The 13,356-nt window shown below is 39.3% G+C and overlaps 1 long non-coding RNA gene across 6 annotated transcripts in view; it reads right to left on the bottom strand.

Moving 5' to 3' along the window:
- Positions 1-13,356, bottom strand: part of LOC150007621 (uncharacterized) — a 108,586-nt gene that overhangs the window by 53,089 nt on the left and 42,141 nt on the right. For 5 of the 6 annotated variants that reach the window (XR_016511641.1, XR_016511642.1, XR_016511643.1 and 2 more), the window contains one exon: positions 1,249-1,442. This is a non-coding gene — a long non-coding RNA (uncharacterized LOC150007621). Of the gene's footprint in view, positions 1-1,248; positions 1,443-2,966; positions 3,101-13,356 lie in introns of all 6 variants that reach the window. The other variant, XR_016511645.1, reaches the window with a different exon arrangement.

Genomic DNA, 13,356 nt, shown 5'->3' with positions numbered 1-13,356 from the left:
TAAGCCACTGAGACACTGGGTTGTTTATTGCTACAAATAACCTAGCCTATCCTGACTGACACATTACATACTTATTTGTTTACTGTCTCCCTTGTTTCCATCTAGAATATAATTTCTGTGATGGTAGAGTTCTGTCTGCTCACTGTTAATCTCTAGTGCCTAAAACAATGCCTGGCACATGGTAGCTATTCAATGAATATTTGTTGGCTGCTGAATGATAAGCTGATCACACCAACCGAATTAGAAAGATTTAACAATGGCAGGTGAATCTAATCCTGGATTCACCTACAAAAACATTCATTGTACCTGATCTGAATGTGAACAAAATGGTTCCCGATTCAAGATCAGAAGTGTGGCTGCTTATCTCAGAAGACAGTGGGAAAGCGCAAATTGCCTGTGGGTACATAGCATAGCTAGTCACCAAAGCACATAAAGTAGCTGAAGTCACAATACAAATAGAGATCTGGCACACTGCTGAGGGAACTCAGTGACAACATAAATAAAAAGCATTAGCAGGGTCTGTGTGGATGCTGAATACTGATGCGGTTTCCTTTCCCTGTGTGGACATTAGCATTTGTAATGAACTGAGCTTCACAGGCCTGGGATTTTATTTGTTGTTATCATAAATTGGTGGATGAGCCTCTCTCAGGACTTTTGCGAAAGCTGTGCGTGCTTTTGTGAGCTGCTTTCTTTTCATGTGCTTCCTCCTGGTAGTCCTGAATCTGGATGGAGATAATGCATTTCCTGTATCATGTGGCACAGGACAAGGAAACTCATTGTACCCTTTTGGAGGAAGAGTACATCTGTAAGTAGTTTTTAAGAGTGTACTGAAGGATCTTGTTAGGGTGACTTATTCTCTCAGTTCCATTTGGTTGATGAAGTGGGTCACGTGACAGATGTGCATAATGAACTGCTTCAGTTGCTGCCGGTGGGAAGCTCAGCCTATAAAATGCAAAATCTCATGGACTCACTGAGGGTATAGCAAGCTGATCACATAAGAGAGGAGTCTACCTCATTCTGAGTGGTCATTTTTTATTGCCACATACAATGTGCCAGTGTTGCTAGGCTTTTACTTTCCCCCAAAGTAACTGCCTTTCCAGTTTATTCTTCATTCAAACCGGAAAGGCAGTTGTTTCTGCATACAATTTCTTAAGGAGCAAACATTCTTAAGATGTGCAAGTAATCATTCATTAAATGCACTTGCAAGGAGTCTTTATGTTTTGTCTTTTAAAAAGGAAATATACTTACATCAGAGAGCGGGATTGCTGGGTTTGGGTTTTCTGTTGTTTTGTTTGGTTTTCTGCCTCTTCACCATCTCTGTTCCTTTTACCCTTTTAAATAATTCTTCTCTTTTTCTGTTCCTTTAGCTTATTTTTTTCTCTTTAAACTTATTGGTAATTCCCCAATTTCCCAAATAACCAGAGGTCAGCCACACAAGTTATCTAAAGAACATAAAAAAGTTAATCATACGTTAGCACTGGGTTGGCCAAAAAGTTCATGTGGTTCCATAAAATAAGACACGTTTTTTCATTTTCACCAATAACTTTTTGAATTGGGTATTTTGTGTATGTCAGCTGTTCTCAATGGATGTCTCAATTTAATCACTGTCAAATTCTACTGGTCTATCCAACCATGGAGCATTGTCCAGCGAGAAATCTCCAGCACAAAACTTCACGAACCACTTTTTACACATTCGATCAGTCACAGTGCCTCGCCATACACTGCACAAATCTTTTTTTTCATTTCAGTTGTGTTTTTATCTTATTATCTTCCATCTTTAATGTTAAAATGGCTACACAAAAATTCACCAACTTTGATATATTTTTTAAATGCACATTAATATGACAGTTGTTGCAATTCAATCTAACAAAATTGTTTTGAATGAAGTTAAAGACAACTAAGCGCTATTAGAGCTATCTTACAGAACAAACTTTTTGGCCAACCCAATATAAGGCAATTAATCACAACATAAAGTATTAAGATGTCACAGCTATAAGCTTTAAACTGATTATGAAGACAGAAGAATTGTTTTTCTTGTACACCCATGAGTGTCATGGATTAAAAGTGCTGCTGAAAATCTAAGAAAATAAAAATTATAATCTGGGAAACAAGAATTCAATCTTCTAGTAGCAAAACAGCTTATGAAACTTCTTTTGGAGACCTTAAAATATGTTGGATTTGGCTTTAGTGAGTGTAGTGAATTTTCCTTTGCAGACAGAAAGCTGGCATCGGGGCACGGTAGAGAGCCCCATGGCACCCAGCAACCTCCTCTGTTTCTGATGCTGGCTGGCAGCCTCTGGTGAAAACCCCTGGCTCTTCTCTGTAGCAGAATGGCAAGACTTGGCAGCAACTCTTGTGTTCACACAGAGACCAGAGTGACTTGTGCTCAGGGTCAGCAAGGGTGGAGGTGAGAGGCAGCTCAAGGCCAAGAGTTTGGCTTCCTGACCCTTCCAGAAAAGTGTAGCACTCTTGAGTTTATTTCTAATTGGAATACTTTGCTGTGGTTTTTCTGGCCATGAGACATGCCCTTTCAACCATTTCCTTTCAAAAGACCTTTGTTAAATTTGATCTGGTTATTTCAAGTCAAGGGTCATGTGCTCTGTCTCTTCAGCTCCCTGCACAGTGCCTAGCAGAATGCTGACCACATCTGGATGCTCATGGTAGAAGTGAACTGAATTGACTTAGAGCCTTTTTCATCAAAATAGCTCCCACATAAAATTTATTACCCAAAATGCCTCTTATTCCTGTTTCACAAAACTTAGTGATATGCTTTCTAAGGTCCTGAGCCCAGAACTATTAGCCCTCTTGGTTATGAAGGGTTGGAAGGAAAAATTAGAGTTTATGAAAAATAAAAAGAAACCCTTCTGGACCAACTCCCTTATGCTGAATGCCATGAACACTTAAATGTGGGTGTATATGCACAAGGTATGCATGCACACACACACACATTCTCACACATCACTTACTTTACAGAAAATATTATGATAGAAAACTTTTATAATTTTTCTTTAAGTCCCGGTTGTAGTCCTTTCATGACGGGCACCTGAGAGGTATGTGTTCGCAGGTAGCTGAACATATAGCTAAGTGGTCTGCCTGAAACCTAAAATTAGAATACCTTAATGGTTCTACTGGGAAAGATATTTTCCATCAATGTTTCTTTTTTTTAATTTATTTATTTTTATTGTTTTTCTATTACAGTTGTCCCATTTTTTCCTCCATTGCTCCTCCCCCCACCCAGCCCACCCCTTCTCCCGCAGTCAGTGCCTACTCCGTTGTCCATGTCCATGGGTCATTTATACCAGTTCCCTTTCTCTCAATGTTTTCATTCCCAAATTCTGCTATCCCTAATTCCTGCAGGGACTGAAGTCACAGTAGATACTACTCAAAAAGTAATAACTCCTGAGAAGCTCTCTCTGGAAAATCGGCATGCAAAAGGCAGTTGGCCCCAGAAACCAAGGGTTCTTGGCTACAGCAGTAGCATGTTAAAGCCACACAACAGTAAAAGGAATCTGCGCTTCCTACATTTTAAAATGTCTATTGTTTCAGCATCAGCTTTCATGAAATTGAGGAACTGAATTACAGATTTTGCTTTTAGAATCTTTACATAAATAAGGTATTATTATTGTTAGTCCTTAAAAGACGTTGAAAATAGGTGCTGAAATATATATGCCTTCTAAAAATGACTTGGAATAATTATAATTGTTAAACTGGGCAGCCCTGATATTGTATGCTATATAAATCAACTTCCATTATTCTTCAGTGATTCTGTGATTCTTTTTTCTAGAACTTTGCAAGCTTGACTTGTGTTCACCTTGCTGTGGAACGCTTTTAAAGGGCATATCACCAAATAGCAGAGGAAAATGATAAATTATAGATGTCAAATCATATAGCAGTGATTTAGGTAGCATTAAGGTAAGTTTGTAAGCAATAAAATAAAAAAATTCTCAATCAACTTCTACATTAGGAGCAAAAAACAAAACAAAACAAAAAATACCTGTCTGTATAATTAAAGAGAGACATGTCAACATGTCAACATGTTTGTTAATATGCTATTCTGAGGTCTTGGGGGGAAAAAAAAACATGAAATCATAAAGCAAAATACTGGGTGGAGAGTATTATGTTAAGTGAGATAAACCAGTCGGAGAAAGACAAATACCACATGATTTCAGTTTTATGTGGAATCTCATGAACAAAATGAGCAAAAAAGACAAAATACTGGGAATATTTTTATCAGTTTAAGTGAAAAAGTTCTGTATTTATAAGTGGATATGAAGTAATTTCACTATAAGCATAATTAAATCAAGAAAAAAAATAACTTGGTCTCACTCTCTTAAGTAACTGGGAAGTCAGGACAACAAGGTAATTAAGAGTTCACCTGGGTCTAAATTTTGGCCAGGTCCCTACTAACTTTAACTTTTGGAGGGTCTCAGTTTCCTCAGCTGTAAATGGGAAAGATAGTGAGTCCTAGCTCATAAGGTTCTGTAAGAATTACAAATAAAGCATTTAAAAATAGAATCTAACAGAGGAAATACTCAATAAAAATGAGTTATATAATATCTTATCATTCCTCTGCCCCAACTCCCTCGTGGCTTCTCTTCTTACTCTTAGTGAAAACCAAAGTCCCCACCATGTCCTATAAGGCCCCACACAGCCCCCTGTTTTGTCTCTGATCCCATGTCTCTGAATTTTTTCTCCCCCTCCCAATTTGGCATACTGGCCTCCAGGTTATTCCTCATACACACCAGGTACCTTCCCCTCTCAGGATCTTCAGTTAGTGTCCCCTTTGCTCCTCAGACATGCTCATAGCTGGCTGTCACTTTCTTCAGGTCTTTACTTCAAAAACACCTTATCAGGGAGCCTTATGCTGGGCTATTACCTAACATTTCAATACCTCATCCCTACTGACATTTCACAGAGTCCTTTCTTGCCTTATTTTCCTCCTCAGCCCTAACTACTTCCTAATACACTACATATCTCATTAATTTATCTTGTTTATTTTCTACATCTGCCACCAGAATATAAACTCCAAGAAAGCAGGGATTTTTGTTGTTAGTCACTATTGTATCTCCAGTGCCTAGGCTGTTTGTCACAATAGTAGCTGTCAATAAATATGTAGAAGCTGAATAAATGGATGATTTTCCTTAATAAAAAAATAATAATTATATTCTACACATATATTTTCTCATTCCAAAGTTTAATGAAATACAATATTTTGCCGCATAAAATTTTCTTGGTCGTCGTGTTGACGGTGAACCATAGATATAGCAACAAGCACTCCTTAAAAGCCTAACAATTCTGTAATGAAAGTGAAAGGACAAGATCAAGCCACCGTGGCCATCATGCAGCTGCTTCTTCTAAGTCTTCATCAGTTCACCTGCAGGAAGAAGTCATGCTGCGTGCTGGACCTCCCTACTTCCTCCTTCAGCTGTGACTAAACCAGGAACAGCTTCAGATTTGCCCTTTCCACCCTGGCCTTTCAATAGCTACAAAGAAGTGGAAAAGCTTCTTATGTAACCATGGCACATAATTTCCAAAATGTGAATGTATGCAAAGGCAGAGTATATAGAATACTATATGTAATCACTGGGGAACAATTTCTTTATCTATCCATATCTCTCTCTCTCCACCTCTTTCTCACCCCCCCTTCACCACCAGAAGGATGGTATTTCTACACATGGACAAGTTTAAAGAGGCAGGAGGCAAGATGAAAAGTAAAATTTCCTGAATGCCTACTGTATCCCAGGCATCACACTGACTAAGGGCTTCACATACTCCATCTCATTCATTTCTCATGATGATCCTACATTGTTGATATTACTGTATGCAATCCCTACATTAGGAACTGAGGTGAAACCAAGCCTCGAAGAGTGACCTGCCCAAGGCCACCTGACTAGTAACTAGCAGAGTAAGACATAGAGCATTTATCAGGACCCTGACAACCACTTTCATCTTCTCTTTGCCCCTGTAAGCAGTTTCCTAAGCATTAGACCAATTTGTGTGTCTGGAGCCAACAACTTCCGAATTAGACAATTAGTGTTCAAGATGGATTTCTGCAACAGCTTAAAACTATTGGGATCTCAGCAGTTTCTCCTCCTCTCATCAATGAGGTGAGGACATGTACAGCAGGGATGGGCTGACATCAGAGGAAGAGCAATGTCTGTACCCTGTCCATGAACCCCCCTCATTAGTAACCAGATGTGATCTTTCCCTCCCCTAACAGTTATAGCTCCTCATTTCACTTCTTTGATGGCACTTATACTGCCCTGCTTTGTTTGATAAAAATGAATGCATTTATCTTATTCTAAACCCCTTGAACGCACAATTGCCCTTTCTACCAGATTCCAGGTGGGATTCCACTGAAAGGGTTAACATCCTCTGCACCTAACCAGAGACAATGTTAGAGTGGGAAAAGATGTTATTAATGGGGAAACTGAAGTCTAAGAGGAATACATGACTTGTCCAAGGCCACAGAATCAAGACCAGAACCCTGGGTTTCTTAGTTTCTTAGTTTTTCACTCAATGTATGATATAATATTGAATGTGTTTTTTAAAAAAAGTCACCTGGTAAAAGTTGTGTAGGCAACAAATTGGCCTGCAAAGACTGTATGTGGGGATAGGATAGCAATAGTACAGGAAATAAACAGCAATCATTATGACTAGGTTGATGGCAGCAGAAATAGAAAGGGGCCAAATTCAAGAAACATTATGATAATGGACTTGCTAGGACTCATAACTGATTTAGAAGGATGAGTTTATGGGATAACAAAAGGAAAGTCAAAGCTGAAGAAAGAGCAAATGTGGTATAGTTATTAAGCCAAATCTGGTTTCAAATCCTAGATCCCATGTGTTTGTTGTACGACCATCCATTCATTCAATAAATGTTGACTGAACACCAGTATGGGCCAGGCATTGTTCCAGGCACTTGGGCTATATCAGAGAGTAAAATCGACAAAAATACTGGAGCTTACATTCTAGCTATGTCTTAACCTTGTTGAGTCTCAATTTCCTCTTACATAAAATGGATAGAATAGTATCCATTCATAGAGCTATTGTGAGGATTAGTACTCAACAAATATTAGGGAACGTCATGCCCAAGTTTGGTGTCTGGATAACTATGACAAAAAAAAAAAGAAAAAGAAAAAGAAAAAACAACTCTGACATTAACAGAAATTGTGAAGTTGTAAGAATAAGATGGTCTTATTCAGTATAGATGTATTGAGTTATTAGCCCTTTATCATCCAAATTGCTAATAACATATGTGATCCAGGATCGTAACAGAGTTTGATCTGAACGTTTACCTTAGAGAACGGTGGACTGAATTTGCCTAGGCCCCTTGATATCCTTTAAATAAAGAAGCTGAGACTATAACCAAAAACCCTAGATTTTTTAGTTTGACCTGTGCTAGGTAAGAGTGAGAAGCTTCTGTGGAAAGATGCTCATTCTGTTTTGCTGGATCTGGGTTCTGTCTTGATGTGCAAGAGCCCTGGGGGAATTGGGAATGAGATTGCACACAAATAGTTATCCCTATAGGATTTTCCTCTTATTTTCATGTTCATTAGGAAGATGCTTCTGATTTGTCAGCCTTCTCTGCAGGACTGTGAACAGGATAAAATTGAGCCTTAAGCTCAATGTGAATTAAAAGAATTATGGATAATAGTAATAGTCATAATAATAGCAGCTAAACATAATAGTTAATAGCAGCTATTAACTATTCACTATGCGGTAAGCACTCCACTATATTTTACATGATCTACTTAATTTAATCCTATGATAACCCTATACTTTACTCTTATTAACCCATTTTACATACAAGAACACTGAAGCTCAGACAGATTAAGTAAATTGTCCAAGGTCAGGTACCACAAAATGGTACCTTTGTAGATTAAGCCCAAGCAGTCTGGCTCCAGATCCAAAGTTTTAATCACTTCACTGCTGGTCCTTAACATAAGAATCACCAGGGAGCCTTCAAAAAATATTCATGCCTGGGCCCCACCACAAAAGAATCTGATTTAGTTGGTCTGGGTTGAGGCCCGAGCAGGGATGCTTTTTAAAAGCATCCAGGTGGTTCTTCCACAGCCAGGTTGAAAACTCTAATCTATAACACAGTCTCTGATTAAGCACACTGCCCAAGGTCAGCTGCTAGTAAGAGGTGGAGCTAGGTTCTGAATTCTTATCTGCATGGGTCCAGAGTTTGGTTCTGTCAACACCATTCCCTTGACCACGACTTCTACCATTTCCACTCTACTGTCATCTTACATATGAAGTCGTTTTACAACTTACACCGCATATTCAAAGACAGAAAAAGAAGACTTCTCCAGTCAGCGTAGTTTATGAAAACTGTTGCATTTGAGAAATATTTGTTCTTAAATTCTCCTCCTCATGGGATTGGCCTCTGAAAAGTATTCTAGGCATAATGGCGAAACATTCAGTTTTCCTAATTGAAGTGGTTCTTTGGGGCAAACAAAAAATTGTTTTATCTAAAATTTTAATTGAGACCAATTCAGTGCCCTGGGTGCCCTGGGAATCAGTTCCAATGTTTGGCTCAGGCTTCTGGCACCAAGCACCGGGCCTGGCCGCAAGCCTGCCCCAGGTCACCTTACAGCTGCACCTCAGGGCTGCTCGCCAAGAAGCTGGTCTCATGACAGCACTGCCCTATGGCTTCACACCAGAACGTGAAGCCTCAGTACCCAGCCTGGCTGACAGCAATGCACATGACTGCAACTCACAAGATGCAAACAACTTACAGGAGTCACCTCGTGTGGCACTGGGGCATGCTCTGACATTTCTGGGAGAAAAGAGTACTAATTATCATTAGCTTGTGTAGGAGTAGGGAAAGGTGTTTCTCAAAGTTTAATTTACAGCCAGAAAGTTGTGAATTGATATAACCATCACATAAAAGGGGAAAATGTCTGTCACTTTCATTTGTAGCCAAGTTTGTAGCAACTCTTTCAAAAAGGGAGAAGAATAGAGACCAGCTATCCTGGTTTAGGGGCAAGAGAGATCAGAGTTTGACATCTGGTCTTCCCACTAACCAGTTGGGTTTGGGCCTATAACTTAATCTCATTGTGCCTCGGTTTACTCATAATATAAAATAAAGTTTGGGTTTATTAAGTGAACTTGAAATCTTGGTCCTAAAATTATATTCAATGTATGAATATATATTTATAGTTTTTCTTATTTATTATAACCACTTGAAACACATCCTTTTACAATAGAAAATTTGAATTTCTAAAAGTCTGAGGTTGGCATTTAAGATGAAATTTAAGAACAAGGAATTGTGGAGTTTAAGCTATAAGAGACTATTCTGATAATATACTCCAATTCCCTCATTTTATCTTCTTACGTTTGCCTTTTCTTTCCTTTCTTCCTCTTTTCCATCATTTTCTGAGTTCTGGTATGTACCAGGCACTTAGCTAAGCACTGGGGATCAAGGCTCTGAGTCCTAGCCTTAAAGAACTTCCAATACAGTAGAGAGAGACAATCAAACAGGAGATTAAAACCCAATGAAGTAAGTGCTACAGCAGGGGTGATCATAGGGTGCAGTGGAAGACAGAGGCCAGTCTTAGGGTGGGTAGGGGTGGGAGTCACAGGAGGTGACTTTTCTAGGCAGAAAACAGCATGTGTCTTTGAATACAGGACTCCCTCACTTATTGCGGGTATTATGTTCTAGACCCCCCCCGCGAAGTAGGAACCTTACATTTATTCTACACTCTAAAACCTACGTAACTTTAACAACATACACATACAGTACCGCAAAATCCCGCGATATAGTGAAAAATCCGTGATAAATAATTAAACATAATATTTTTTAAAATCCCATGGTACAGTGAGACCACGATAAGTGAACTGAGATACAGTACATATAGAGAGGGACTACCGTATTACAAAGGGAACTTGGGAATGGTGGGAAGATTGCCCAAGGGTATGCAACTAGTCAATGGCAGAGGGGGTGGTGGAACTGAAGCTCCAAAATTATAGGTTTGGTTGAATGTCAATGACATGAGTTAATAGCTTTGTTTTGTTTTTTTGAAACAGGTGAAGCATCACAGTTCTTGCCTTTGCTACCACCAATTTAAGACTCAGAGTTCTTTCTGGGGCTGTCTGGGCTTAGGATTTCCCCTCTCAGGCTCCAGTGCCTTCAGCAGTGGTTCACCAACACAGCACAAGCACATCTCTAGTCCATCATCTGAGAAGCACCACCACTGATCGACGGATGAGGATCTTCTAGCTGCTGAGTGGTGTGGATGGATAAAGAACCTGGCTCGGACTGGTTTAGGTGACAAGTCTTGGTTAGTTACGGGACAGTTATAAGTCATAATTATCTTCAAATATTTGAAGGGTTATAAGAAGGAATTAGATTTATTCTGTGTGGGCTGAAGGGGAAGAAAAAGAACCAAATGAATGTTTAGGTACAGATAAGTGTATCTTCCCCAACTAAGAAGGATGTGAGGGTGGTTGCATTGGTAGGTAGTGAGTATCACTACAACAAAAGTATTTAAAACCAGAGCAGAATGACATCTTCTTTGGGATGTTACAAAGGGGATTCACACCTCTGATAAGATTTGGATTATAGAGGCCTAATAAAACTTTTGAGCTCAGAACTTCAGAATTTCTTACCTATTCTTCACATAGTATTTACTTACAGTTCTAGTTAGTTAGCATTTGCAAATACACTATTTTTACATTTTTACTTTCTAAGCAAAGATATACTTATTGTACATATATCACAATATCATTTAAGAAGACAAGTTAGTGAGGGTTTTTTTCCCACATAAAACATTAATATATTTACCACTAGGTACTGAAACGTCCACATTTATATGATAAAAAGGGTAGTTTGGTATGTGCACAGGTGTTTAGTCTGGTGTATGTGTACTGCCTTTGTTTAGGCATACTTTGTCTATGTACTTAAATGCTGTTTGCAAGGATTCATCCTCTTACAGACCCAAAAGAAATTTTATAAACTTCATCTCCTTTCTTTGACTTTTGATTTTTTGTGGAAACTGTGCTGCTGTTCCATTACTCTACACAAGAGAAGGTAGAGTAGAGTAAGTAAAAACTGAAGATATTACTGGCAGTTCTGAAGGTACAATGTAGATTTTAACCTCAAATTATTCTCAGAGAACAGTGGTGGAGATAAGTTATATTGTTTTTTTAAGGCAGACCATTCTGTTGTCAACATAGTAAAATAAAACATATAAGTTGCTTTTACCTGCTTTCTATGCTTGGTGCATATAATGTGTTATAAATTTATAAAATATATTAATATATATTAATTAAATACATGATATAAAATACATTAAATAATATTCTGTTTTAAGTTCGTATTTGGGTAATATATTACCTAAGGTCTAAAATATATATATATTTAAAACAACATAATAGCTTTTTCAAAAGGGGGAAAAGAATGCAAGCCCATTTTCAAAGTGTTCAAAATCAAAGAACATTAAAAGGACAAGTCCACTTCCAGCCAAGATGGAGGCCTAGACAGACATGCTGCATCTCCCTCCACAACTAAGAAGGAATACAACTACCTCAAAACTAGAGACAACCAGAAGTTCCAGGAATGTGAGCTGCAAGGAAGTTCAACAAACAAAGATATAAAGAAGAAATACTCATTCAGACAGGTAGGAGGGGTAAGGATGGGGCGGAGAGGATGCAATATGGTGGTGGCAGCAGCAGGCTGGGGGGAAGTGCAGTCGCACATTTTAAAAAATAGGAAGGGACACCTGGGGAGTGCTCCTAGTACAGGCCAGACCACACAGCTCATGGTTCCAGAGCTGGGGAAGAAAAAGCCTCATTACTTCTGACTGTGAAAACCAGTGGGTGTTGGGGCAGAGGAAGAAACTGATGGCCTCTCAGTAGAGTCTGCTTATTAAAAGGGCCTCCACGGTCCTAGAACATCTTCAGACCCACCCACTCTGGGAATGATAGCCAGGGCAGCAACTAGAGAGGCACCAGTCCCATACAGAAGGTGGAGAAATGCCTGGAAGAGGTGCTGGTGCTGAGCAATTGGCATTGTTCCCTCTCAGAACCCCCCTTCCCACATACAGCACCACAATGCGGTGAAACAGGTTGCCCTGTACTGATGAATACCTAAGGCTCCGCCCCTTACAACGTAACAGGAGCAACAGCTCTATCTAAGACACAGAGGCAAACAAACATAGGAGCCTGTCAAGATGAGGAGACAGAGAAGTATGGCTCAAATGGGGGAACTGATCAAGGTTACAGTGGGAGAATTAAGATGAGGAGATAGCCAACCTAACAGGCATAGGGTTCAAAACACTGGTGATAAAGGTGCTCACAGGCTTGACAAATATGCTTACGTATGGCAAACGCATAAGGGAAGAAGTGAAGACTATGTTAAATGAAACAAAGGAAAATCCACACAAAACCAATGGTGAAGGGAAGGAAATTGGGGTTCAAATCAATGATTTGGAACATAAGGAAGAAAAAAAAGTCAACCAGTACAGAATGAGGAAACAAGAATTGAAAAAAATGAGGAGAGGCTTAAGAACTTCTGGGACAACTTTAAACACACCAACATCTGGAACATAGGAGTGCTAGATGGAGAAGAGGAAGAGGAAGAAATTGAAAGCTTGTGTGAAAAAATAATGAAGAAAAACTTCCCAAATTTGGGAAAGGAAATAGACATACAAGTCCAAGAAGCACAGAGAGTCCCAAACAAGCTAGACCCAAGGAGGATCACACCAAGACATATCATCATTAAAATGCCAAAGATTCAAGATAAAGAATCTTAAAAGCAGCAAGATAAAAGCAGAGGGTTTCCTACAAAGGGGTGCCTATAAGACTATGAGCTGATTTCTCAAAAGAAAATTTGCAGGCTAGAAGGGACTGGCAAGAAGTATTCAATGGGATGAAAAGCAAGGACCAACAACCAAGATTACTCTATCCAGCAAAGCTATCTTTTATAATGGAAGGGCAGACAAAGTGCTTCCCAGACAAGATAAAGTTAAAGGAGTTCATCATCACCAAGCCATTAGTATATGAAATGTTAAAGGGACTTATTTAAGAAAAAGAAGATCAAAACTATGAACATTAAAATGACAACAAACTCACAGCTATCAACAACTGAATCTAAAAAATAAAAACAAAATACAATTAAGCAAACCAGAATCGGCAGCAGCCGTCCGTCTCGAGAGACGATGGTGTAGCTTCTTAAGAGTCTATCTGCACTGCCAAGAATGGCTGTGCAGTCCGACTCGGGAGTGACACGGTATCTGTCTCCTCCCGTGTTGAATCGACATCTTGTGATGACGCTGGAGTGTCCTCTCCAGTGAAGCTGAAGCTACAGAGCCTGGGCAGGGTGATATGGAGGGTCTGCTGTTGCCCATG

This window comes from Furipterus horrens, unplaced genomic scaffold (genome assembly GCF_987537825.1).
Source record: "Furipterus horrens unplaced genomic scaffold, mFurHor1.1.pri manual_scaffold_6, whole genome shotgun sequence".
Classification (NCBI taxonomy): Eukaryota; Metazoa; Chordata; class Mammalia; order Chiroptera; family Furipteridae; genus Furipterus; species Furipterus horrens.
Note: the sequence above shows the minus strand (reverse complement) of the source record. Positions and strands in the feature narration are given on the sequence as shown.